The following is a 12,500-nucleotide window of genomic DNA, read 5'->3' on the forward strand; positions in this document are numbered from 1 at the left end:
ACAGACAGACAGACAGACAGACAGACAGACAGACAGACAGACAGACAGACAGACAGACAGACGCTAAACGTTTGGGGCTGAAACCAAAAAATGAAAGTATTCCCACTCAGTATTCCCACTCAGTATTCCCACTCAGTATTCCCACTCAGTATTCCCACTCAGTCTCCCATCTAGGTACTGACTGAGCCCAACCCTGCTTGGTTTCTGAGATCAGACGAGATCAGGCATTCCGAAGGTGGTGTGGCCATAAGCGAAAGAGGCTGGATTTAAAGGCCTGTTATAGCTAGTCAGCTAGCTCTCTGAGTGGTAGCCAGCTATCTGGACTGGAATAAAATTGGAAGGCCTTTGATAGATAGATAGATAGATAGATAGATAGATAGATAGATAGATAGATAGATAGATAGATAGATAGATAGATAGATAGATAGATAGATAGATAGATAGATAGATAGATAGATAGATAGATAGATAGATAGATAGATAGATAGATAGATAGATAGATAGATAGATAGATAGATAGATAGATAGATAGATAGATAGATAGATAGATAGATAGATAGATAGATAGATAGATAGATAGATAGATAGATAGATAGATAGATAGATAGATAGATAGATAGATAGATAGATAGATAGATAGATAGATAGATAGATAGATAGATAGATAGATAGATAGATAGATAGATAGATAGATAGATAGATAGATAGATAGATAGATAGATAGATAGATAGATAGATAGATAGATAGATAGATAGATAGATAGATAGATAGATAGATAGATAGATAGATAGATAGATAGATAGATAGATAGATAGATAGATAGATAGATAGATAGATAGATAGATAGATAGATAGATAGATAGATAGATAGATAGATAGATAGATAGATAGATAGATAGATAGATAGATAGATAGACAGACAGACAGACAGACAGACAGACAGACAGACAGACAGACAGACAGACAGACAGACGCTAAACGTTTGGGGCTGAAACCAAAAAATGAAAGTATTCCCACTCAGTATTCCCACTCAGTATTCCCACTCAGTATTCCCACTCAGTCTCCCATCTAGGTACTGACTGAGCCCAACCCTGCTTGGTTTCTGAGATCAGACGAGATCAGGCATTCCGAAGGTGGTGTGGCCATAAGCGAAAGAGGCTGGATTTAAAGGCCTGTTATAGCTAGTCAGCTAGCTCTCTGAGTGGTAGCCAGCTATCTGGACTGGAATAAAATTGGAAGGCCTTTGATAGATAGATAGATAGATAGATAGATAGATAGATAGACAGACAGACAGACAGACAGACAGACAGACAGACAGACAGACAGACAGACAGACAGACAGACAGACAGACAGACGCTAAACGTTTGGGGCTGAAACCAAAAAATGAAAGTATTCCCACTCAGTATTCCCACTCAGTATTCCCACTCAGTATTCCCACTCAGTATTCCCACTCAGTCTCCCATCTAGGTACTGACTGAGCCCAACCCTGCTTGGTTTCTGAGATCAGACGAGATCAGGCATTCCGAAGGTGGTGTGGCCATAAGCGAAAGAGGCTGGATTTAAAGGCCTGTTATAGCTAGTCAGCTAGCTCTCTGAGTGGTAGCCAGCTATCTGGACTGGAATAAAATTGGAAGGCCTTTGATAGATAGATAGATAGATAGATAGATAGATAGATAGATAGATAGATAGATAGATAGATAGATAGATAGATAGATAGATAGATAGATAGATAGATAGATAGATAGATAGATAGATAGATAGATAGATAGATAGATAGATAGATAGATAGATAGATAGATAGATAGATAGATAGATAGATAGATAGATAGATAGATAGATAGATAGATAGATAGATAGATAGATAGATAGATAGATAGATAGATAGATAGATAGATAGATAGATAGATAGATAGATAGATAGATAGATAGATAGATAGATAGATAGATAGATAGATAGATAGATAGATAGATAGATAGATAGATAGATAGATAGATAGATAGATAGATAGATAGATAGATAGATAGATAGATAGATAGATAGATAGATAGATAGATAGATAGATAGATAGATAGATAGATAGATAGATAGATAGATAGATAGATAGATAGATAGATAGATAGATAGATAGATAGATAGATAGATAGATAGATAGATAGATAGATAGATAGATAGATAGATAGATAGATAGATAGATAGACAGACAGACAGACAGACAGACAGACAGACAGACAGACAGACAGACAGACAGACAGACGCTAAACGTTTGGGGCTGAAACCAAAAAATGAAAGTATTCCCACTCAGTATTCCCACTCAGTATTCCCACTCAGTATTCCCACTCAGTCTCCCATCTAGGTACTGACTGAGCCCAACCCTGCTTGGTTTCTGAGATCAGACGAGATCAGGCATTCCGAAGGTGGTGTGGCCATAAGCGAAAGAGGCTGGATTTAAAGGCCTGTTATAGCTAGTCAGCTAGCTCTCTGAGTGGTAGCCAGCTATCTGGACTGGAATAAAATTGGAAGGCCTTTGATAGATAGATAGATAGATAGATAGATAGATAGATAGACAGACAGACAGACAGACAGACAGACAGACAGACAGACAGACAGACAGACAGACAGACAGACAGACAGACAGACGCTAAACGTTTGGGGCTGAAACCAAAAAATGAAAGTATTCCCACTCAGTATTCCCACTCAGTATTCCCACTCAGTATTCCCACTCAGTATTCCCACTCAGTCTCCCATCTAGGTACTGACTGAGCCCAACCCTGCTTGGTTTCTGAGATCAGACGAGATCAGGCATTCCGAAGGTGGTGTGGCCATAAGCGAAAGAGGCTGGATTTAAAGGCCTGTTATAGCTAGTCAGCTAGCTCTCTGAGTGGTAGCCAGCTATCTGGACTGGAATAAAATTGGAAGGCCTTTGATAGATAGATAGATAGATAGATAGATAGATAGATAGATAGATAGATAGATAGATAGATAGATAGATAGATAGATAGATAGATAGATAGATAGATAGATAGATAGATAGATAGATAGATAGATAGATAGATAGATAGATAGATAGATAGATAGATAGATAGATAGATAGATAGATAGATAGATAGATAGATAGATAGATAGATAGATAGATAGATAGATAGATAGATAGATAGATAGATAGATAGATAGATAGATAGATAGATAGATAGATAGATAGATAGATAGATAGATAGATAGATAGATAGATAGATAGATAGATAGATAGATAGATAGATAGATAGATAGATAGATAGATAGATAGATAGATAGATAGATAGATAGATAGATAGATAGATAGATAGATAGATAGATAGATAGATAGATAGATAGATAGATAGATAGATAGATAGATAGATAGACAGACAGACAGACAGACAGACAGACAGACAGACAGACAGACAGACAGACAGACAGACAGACAGACAGACAGACAGACAGACGCTAAACGTTTGGGGCTGAAACCAAAAAATGAAAGTATTCCCACTCAGTATTCCCACTCAGTATTCCCACTCAGTATTCCCACTCAGTCTCCCATCTAGGTACTGACTGAGCTCAGACGAGATCAGGCATTCCGAAGGTGGTGTGGCCATAAGCGAAAGAGGCTGGATTTAAAGGCCTGTTATAGCTAGTCAGCTAGCTCTCTGAGTGGTAGCCAGCTATCTGGACTGGAATAAAATTGGAAGGCCTTTAGATAGATAGATAGATAGATAGATAGATAGATAGATAGATAGATAGATAGATAGATAGATAGATAGATAGATAGATAGATAGATAGATAGATAGATAGATAGATAGATAGATAGATAGATAGATAGATAGATAGATAGATAGATAGATAGATAGATAGATAGATAGATAGATAGATAGATAGATAGATAGATAGATAGATAGATAGATAGATAGATAGATAGATAGATAGATAGATAGATAGATAGATAGATAGATAGATAGATAGATAGATAGATAGATAGATAGATAGATAGATAGATAGATAGATAGATAGATAGATAGATAGATAGATAGATAGATAGATAGATAGATAGATAGATAGATAGATAGATAGATAGATAGATAGATAGATAGATAGATAGATAGATAGATAGATAGATAGATAGATAGATAGATAGATAGATAGATAGATAGATAGATAGATAGATAGATAGATAGATAGATAGATAGATAGATAGATAGATAGATAGATAGATAGATAGATAGATAGATAGATAGATAGATAGACAGACAGACAGACAGACAGACAGACAGACAGACAGACAGACAGACAGACAGACAGACAGACAGACAGACGCTAAACGTTTGGGGCTGAAACCAAAAAATGAAAGTATTCCCACTCAGTATTCCCACTCAGTATTCCCACTCAGTATTCCCACTCAGTATTCCCACTCAGTCTCCCATCTAGGTACTGACTGAGCTCAGACGAGATCAGGCATTCCGAAGGTGGTGTGGCCATAAGCGAAAGAGGCTGGATTTAAAGGCCTGTTATAGCTAGTCAGCTAGCTCTCTGAGTGGTAGCCAGCTATCTGGACTGGAATAAAATTGGAAGGCCTTTAGATAGATAGATAGATAGATAGATAGATAGATAGATAGATAGATAGATAGATAGATAGATAGATAGATAGATAGATAGATAGATAGATAGATAGATAGATAGATAGATAGATAGATAGATAGATAGATAGATAGATAGATAGATAGATAGATAGATAGATAGATAGATAGATAGATAGATAGATAGATAGATAGATAGATAGATAGATAGATAGATAGATAGATAGATAGATAGATAGATAGATAGATAGATAGATAGATAGATAGATAGATAGATAGATAGATAGATAGATAGATAGATAGATAGATAGATAGATAGATAGATAGATAGATAGATAGATAGATAGATAGATAGATAGATAGATAGATAGATAGATAGATAGATAGATAGATAGATAGATAGATAGATAGATAGATAGATAGATAGATAGATAGACAGACAGACAGACAGACAGACAGACAGACAGACAGACAGACAGACAGACGCTAAACGTTTGGGGCTGAAACCAAAAAATGAAAGTATTCCCACTCAGTATTCCCACTCAGTATTCCCACTCAGTATTCCCACTCAGTATTCCCACTCAGTATTCCCACTCAGTCTCCCATCTAGGTACTGACTGAGCCCAACCCTGCTTGGTTTCTGAGATCAGACGAGATCAGGCATTCCGAAGGTGGTGTGGCCATAAGCGAAAGAGGCTGGATTTAAAGGCCTGTTATAGCTAGTCAGCTAGCTCTCTGAGTGGTAGCCAGCTATCTGGACTGGAATAAAATTGGAAGGCCTTTGATAGATAGATAGATAGATAGATAGATAGATAGATAGATAGATAGATAGATAGATAGATAGATAGATAGATAGATAGATAGATAGACAGACAGACAGACAGACAGACAGACAGACAGACAGACAGACAGACAGACAGACAGACAGACAGACAGACAGACGCTAAACGTTTGGGGCTGAAACCAAAAAATGAAAGTATTCCCACTCAGTATTCCCACTCAGTATTCCCACTCAGTATTCCCACTCAGTCTCCCATCTAGGTACTGACTGAGCCCAACCCTGCTTGGTTTCTGAGATCAGACGAGATTTTTTTTTTTTTTTTTTTTTTTTTTTTTTTTTTTTTTTAATTTAATTAAAAACATATTTTTTATAAACACATACATACAAATACTTCATATACATCTGTACATACATACAATACTGAATGCATTAAAATTACACTAAAGATCTACATTTACACTGCATTTACACTTCATTATTCTTTAATCATCCTTACACTTCCTCCCACTTCCACTCTATTTTCTCTAATGTTTTTATTACAAAAGGATTTTTTTCTAATACCGTTTTATTAAAATCTTCCATTTTATCATTCATTTCACAATACACATATATTGCTTCTACCACTTGTTCCATTTTATATTGAAACATTTTCCATACAACACACGCGAGACAGATATACATCGAGTTTTCTTTTTCATATCTTGCAGTATTTCTTCGTATCCATATACATATTTTGCTACTGTCACACATATATTCGTCATATATTTGTTTGACCTTTTTGCTTTTACACCAAACATTAGTAAAGATTCCCACTCACTCTGTGTCATTTTCTCATCATAGTCATCCATAAGAATTACTCTCATCATTCTTTTAAATTTTTCCATAAAGTCTTTCAGCTCTTTACAATAAAAGAATAAATGTCTTAATCCCTCGTCTTCCTGCATGCACACTTTGCACAATGCATTCTGTTCTATTCCCATTTTACATAGTCTCATTTCTGTTAAAACCGTGTTATGCCTCAATAAGAAATTAAAATTTTCTACCCTTGGCTCAATGTATTTCTGTCTTATATTCTTCCAATAATGTTTTTCTTCAATCTTTTCATATTTTTCTTTCCAATATCGGTTTGCTGCTGGTTTAATAAAAGTCCTGTCTCTAAATGTTACATAAATTGTTTTTGTTGTTTCCATCTCAAATTTGTTCATACTGTTGTTCACATTCCTATATATTTCAGGGATCATTTTTCCATTTACCTCGTTTCTGTTTATTGATTGTATCCATTCTTTTGATACGGCTTTTTTGAGGTTCTCGTATTGCTTCATTATTGTCTCTTTCTTATATTCCTCTCCTATAGACTCTATTGCATCTATAATTGCTTGTACTGGTAGAAATCCTTCTTTAACCTCATATAAAATGTCTTTTATTTGCTTAATCCCCCCTTCCCACCATTTCTTGTAAAAAATCGTCTCATTATTATGTAAGACATTATTATTTAAAAAGAGTGGAAACTCTAACAATTGTTTTCTGCCTTTTGGTACAATCTCTATTTGATTCAGAAACTCTCCCCAAGATTCTAGTACTTCTCTATAAAAACATGGAATTGAATCCCTCATGTAGTTTTTTGTTTTCATCCATAAAATATTGCATCCTAGATTACTATCTCCACACTTGGTTAAAAAATATTGCATTATCTGTTTCCAGGTGTTGTTTGTTTTTTCATCTAAAAACTTTTTAACTATTTTAACTCTAAAACTTTTCATTTTAATTACGACATCCTGCAGTCCCAGCCCTCCTTCTTCCACTGCTCCAATTAGTGTATTGTAAGCTATTTTATGTCTTCCTTTTCCCCAAATAAAGTTGATCACAATTTCTTTTAGTTTTTTAACAGCTGATGTAGGTATCGAGCAAACTCTCAATAAATACCAAATTTTGGACAGCATTAGTGCATTTATAACTAACACTTTTCCTTTCAATGTCAGGTTTCTCATCCTCCAAAATCCTAATCTTTGTTCCACTCCTTTAATGGCACTCTCCCACGTTAATTCATTTGTTTTTTTAATATCTTTTCCTATGAACAGACCTAGCATCTTCATACTTTCTTCTTCTTCTTTAAACGGTATATTTTCTGGTATTGCATCTATTTGTCCTATTCTCATATATTTGGTTTTCCCTATATTAACTTTTGCTCCTGTTCCTTGACAGTATATTTCCAATATTTCAACTGCCTTTTTCACGCTTAAAAGATCTTGAAGCACCATTGTGGTATCATCAGCATATTGATATATAGGTTCATGGTTTTTATTTCCTTCAATTGTAATTCCTTTAATTTCTTTATTCTCTTTTATCATTAACCCTAATGGTTCAGCAACCATTGTATATAGGAGGGCCGAGAGTGGGCATCCTTGTCTTATTGACCTTGTGACATTGAAGCAATCCGTTATAAACCCATTACACTTAACACATGTTACAATTCCATAATAAAAATTTTTTATCCATTTTAAAAACTTTTCCCCAAAACCAAACTTCTTTATAACATTAAATAAAAATTGGTGTTCCACCCTATCGAAAGCCTTTTCAATGTCTATATTTATCAAGTATCCTTTTAAGTTTTTTTCTTTCATATATATTATTATGTCCCTTAAGCTACCTACCGTATCCGCAATGTCTCTTCCTTCCACCCCATATGCCTGAGTTGTTTTAACAATCATTGGTATAACTTTTTTTAATCTGTTTGCAATTATCTTTGCTAGTATTTTGACGTCTGTATTTAGCATTGTTATTGGTCTATAATTTTGTAGTTCATTAACACTTCCTTTTTTCTTAAATATTAATTTAATCATTCCTATTTTCATGCTCTCACTCAATTCGGCTTTGTTAAAAATTCCATCATATATTTCTTTTAGAATTGGAACTAGAATGATTTTAAAATTTTTATAAAATTCATTTGTTAATCCATCCAACCCAGGACTTTTTTTTTGGCTTTAATTGTTCAATTGCAGTTAATATTTCTTCCTCTGTTATTTCACTATCACACTCTTCCTGGTCTTCCTCCGAGACTTTTGTTTTAATTTGTTCTAGTAGTTTCTCTTCTGCTGTTTTATCTACACCCCTTCTTCTAAACAGGTCCTCATAAAATTCTTTAATAACTTTTAGTACTTCCTTTGTTCCTTTTTTTTTTTCTCCTTTAGAGTTTAATACTTCCTTTATTATGGATGTAGCTTGTTTACTTTTCTCTAATTCAAAAAAGAATTTAGTGCTTCTTTCACCCTCCACTGCATATCTGACTTTACTCCTAAGTATTAACCCTCTGCATTTTTCTTCTTCAACAGTTTTCATTTTATCCTGTAATGCTAATAGCCTTTCCATGCTTCCTTCATTTCTGTTTCGCTCAAGGTTCCTAAGTTCTTTTTCCAGTTCTCTTTGCACTCCTGTTTCTTTTAGCTTTTTTATCTTCTGCATTAATTTACAATGTTTAATTGTCAGTTTTTTAATATCGAATTTTAAATTGTCCCACCATATTCTTTTATCAATATTATACAATTTGTCCCTTTTATTCCACATGATCATGTCCTTCACTTGTATGTTGTATAATTTATCTTTTAGAATTTCTTCATTTAGCATCCATACTCCTGGGCCTCTTTTAACCTCTGTAAAGTCCATTACCCAAATTAAATAATTGTGATCACTTAAGGTTGTTTTTTTATAATAAATCCCACTTATTTTCTCTGCCATCTCTTTTGTACATAAAAGCAAGTCTATTCTGCTTTGCTTTATTGTCTCTTGCACATTTTGTTCTCTTGAGTACTCCCTTATCTGATTATTTTTAAATCTCCAAACATCTATTAAGTCATACTTTTCCATTAGATTTTTTAATTGTTCCCTTCCTTTATCTGTTCTAAATACCATTTCATTATTAATATCTAGCTTGCTTAACACTGTGTTGAAATCACCTAATAAAAACACATTTTCCCACGTAGACAAATTAATCATAATTCTTTTAAAAAATTCCGCTTTTTCTCTTTCTTCATTCGGAGCATGTATATTATATAGTATTATTTTCCTTCCATCTTTTTCCACCTGCACAGCTATGCTTTTTCCTTCCCCATCATTAAAAATAACCTTTTCTTTTTCACATGCATTTCTTTGTATTAGAATTGCCACCCCTCTTTGTTTCTTATGTCCATTGTTAAAATAAATATTTCCATCCCACTGTGTTTTATATCTTTGAACACATTCTTCATTCCAACATGTCTCTTGCAAACACATTATTTCCGCACTACTGTTATTAGCTATTATCATTTGAAATTTGTCATTTTTATTTAAACCTCTTACATTTAAACTAACTACTGTTGCTGCTAGCATTACAAGTGGAACAAGATGAAAGGAAAGTACCAACTTTTTCATTTAGCTTAATTATTTATTCCAATTCTTCTTCTTCTAAAAGTTCAAATCTTCCTATTCTTGTAAACCCTTTATCTCCCCTTCTTTCCTTTTGTCTTTCTAAAGCTTTAGTTATATTGGGTTTTATATTCATTTTTCTTTTTCTTATATATTCTATTTTATTTCTCAGTACCTCCAGTTTACTGTCTTTTCCGCCTTCTTCCTCTTCCAGCTCCATTTCGTCTTCTTCTTGTTGTTGCTTTTCGGGTTGTTCAGCTTCTGCATTGTCCTCAGTCATTTCCTCCATTTCTGTACTGTTGTTGTTATTTTCAGAGTTCAGTTCATTATCCATTTGCTCCTTCCCTTGTTCCTTCCTTTTCTCCAGACTTTGTTCCTCCTCCATAACTCCTGCGTTTGCTTTTTGGTGTTGTTCTGTACTCTCCTCTATGTTCTCCTTATCATTCTGTGTTTTTGCTCCTGGTTCGTCTTCTTTTTGTCGTTCCGTTTCGTCCGTCTCTGTTTCCTTTTGGCACCTGCATTTTGTTGTTATGTTTCCACAGTCCAGACATCTCTCAGCCACACACTCATGTGCATAATGTCCTTGTTGCATACACTGTCTACACACGAACTGCGGACAGGCCCTCAATACATGCTCCGGGCTCATGCACATCCTGCAAGTCTTCACCTGCCGGCTGTGGATCACCCGAAAGTACTTTGGACCCTCCGCAGTAGAAAATCGTGTACTATATGGCAGTGATGCGACCTCTTTTGGAAAACGGACTTTAACAATTCTAGTCCCGTCCGCTATATCCGTTCCAGGGTGGTAACGTCTCCTTATTGGTTGTAGAGGCATAACTTGCCATAGCCTTAGTTTATTCATAATTTCTTCATTTGTTATATATGCTGGTAAATGCAAGAATGAGACAACAATGTCCGTTGTTTCCAACTGTCTCACCTCACATAACTTTCCTTTGATTAGTATTCCTTCTAAAGTTTCTTCTGTTGTTTTTTTATCCACCAGTGTGAGCTCATACTCATTTGTTTGTCTTGGCCTAAATGCCAGCAATTTTCCATGTCCTACTGTATTTATGACTTCTTTCATTATTTCCGTTAAGCTGATATTTTCGAGACATGCTGTTTCCAGGATCACTGTTTGTTCTTTGACATAGACTTCTGATTTCTTTTATTGTCCACTGCTTCTTTCCTTTCCACTGTTGTTATCCATATTATCAGTTCCGGTTGTTAATCTCTCGTTCGAATCCATTTTTCTTTTTCGTTGTTCCATTCCTGTGTCTGTGTCTGGTGTATCCTCCATTTTATCCAAAAATTATGCAAAAACAAGCTGCTCCCCGAGCAGCAAAACTGCTGGGGAGCTACAATCAAAACAAAGTTTTAACTTAAAGTCCACTTAATTGTAATTCTGACTAAAAATATTAACAAAAAACTGTCAAACAAACTGGGAGAGCCTTTCCCTCCCAAACTGCACAGGTCAAAGGTTGCTTCCTGTCACCACTAGGAGGCGCTATCAGGCGTTCTCAAGGTGGTTTGGCCATAAGCGAAAGAGGTTGGATTTCAAGGCCTGTTCTAGCTTGCCAGCCAGCTAACTGAGTGGGAGCTAGCTGTCTGTGCTGGAACTAAAGGCAAGGCCTTTCATAGATAGATGGATGGATGGATAGATAGATAGATAGATAGATAGATAGATAGATAGATAGATAGATAGATAGATAGATAGATAGATAGATAGATAGATAGATAGATAGATAGATAGATAGATAGATAGATAGATAGATAGATAGATAGATAGATAGATAGATAGATAGATAGATAGATAGATAGATAGATAGATAGATAGATAGATAGATAGATAGATAGATAGATAGATAGATAGATAGATAGATAGATAGATAGATAGATAGATAGATAGATAGATAGATAGATAGATAGATAGATAGATAGATAGGTAGGTAGGTAGGTAGGTAGGTAGGTAGGTAGGTAGGTAGGTAGGTAGGTAGGTAGGTAGGTAGGTAGGTAGGTAGGTAGGTAGGTAGGTAGGTAGGAGGTAGGTAGGTAGGTAGGTAGGTAGGTAGGTAGGTAGGTAGGTAGGTAGGTAGGTAGGTAGGTAGGTAGGTAGGATAGATAGATAGATAGATAGATAGATAGATAGATAGATAGATAGATAGATAGATAGATAGATAGATAGATAGATAGATAGAAGCTAAATGACACTGAATGAATGGGGCTTAAGAAAAAATGAAAAGCTTACAGCACTCAGTATTCCCAGGCGGTCTCCCATCTAGGTACTGACTGAGCCCAACCTTGCTTAGCTTCTGAGATCAGACGAGATCAGGCGTTCTCAAGGTGGTTTGGCCATAAGCGAAAGAGGTTGGATTTCAAGGCCTGTTCTAGCTTGCCAGCCAGCTAACTGAGTGGGAGCTAGCTGTCTGTGCTGGAACTAAAGGCAAGGCCTTTCATAGATAGATAGATAGATAGATAGATAGATAGATAGATAGATAGATAGATAGATAGATAGATAGATAGATAGATAGATAGATAGATAGATAGATAGATAGATAGATAGATAGATAGATAGATAGATAGATAGATAGATAGATAGATAGATAGATAGATAGATAGATAGATAGATAGATAGATAGATAGATAGATAGATAGATAGATAGATAGATAGATAGATAGATAGATAGATAGATAGATAGATAGATAGATAGATAGATAGATAGATAGATAGATA

At 35.1% G+C, this 12,500-nt stretch overlaps 1 non-coding gene across 1 annotated transcript; it reads right to left on the bottom strand.

Moving 5' to 3' along the window:
- Window positions 1-12,007: 12,007 nt before the first annotated feature.
- LOC134311033 (5S ribosomal RNA) lies at window positions 12,008-12,126 on the bottom strand. The gene has a single exon (XR_010011388.1). It is a non-coding gene; the product is annotated as a 5S ribosomal RNA (ribosomal RNA).
- Between the last annotated feature and the right edge of the window lie 374 nt (window positions 12,127-12,500).

This window comes from Trichomycterus rosablanca, chromosome 3 (genome assembly GCF_030014385.1).
Source record: "Trichomycterus rosablanca isolate fTriRos1 chromosome 3, fTriRos1.hap1, whole genome shotgun sequence".
NCBI classification, from domain to species: domain Eukaryota; kingdom Metazoa; phylum Chordata; class Actinopteri; order Siluriformes; family Trichomycteridae; genus Trichomycterus; species Trichomycterus rosablanca.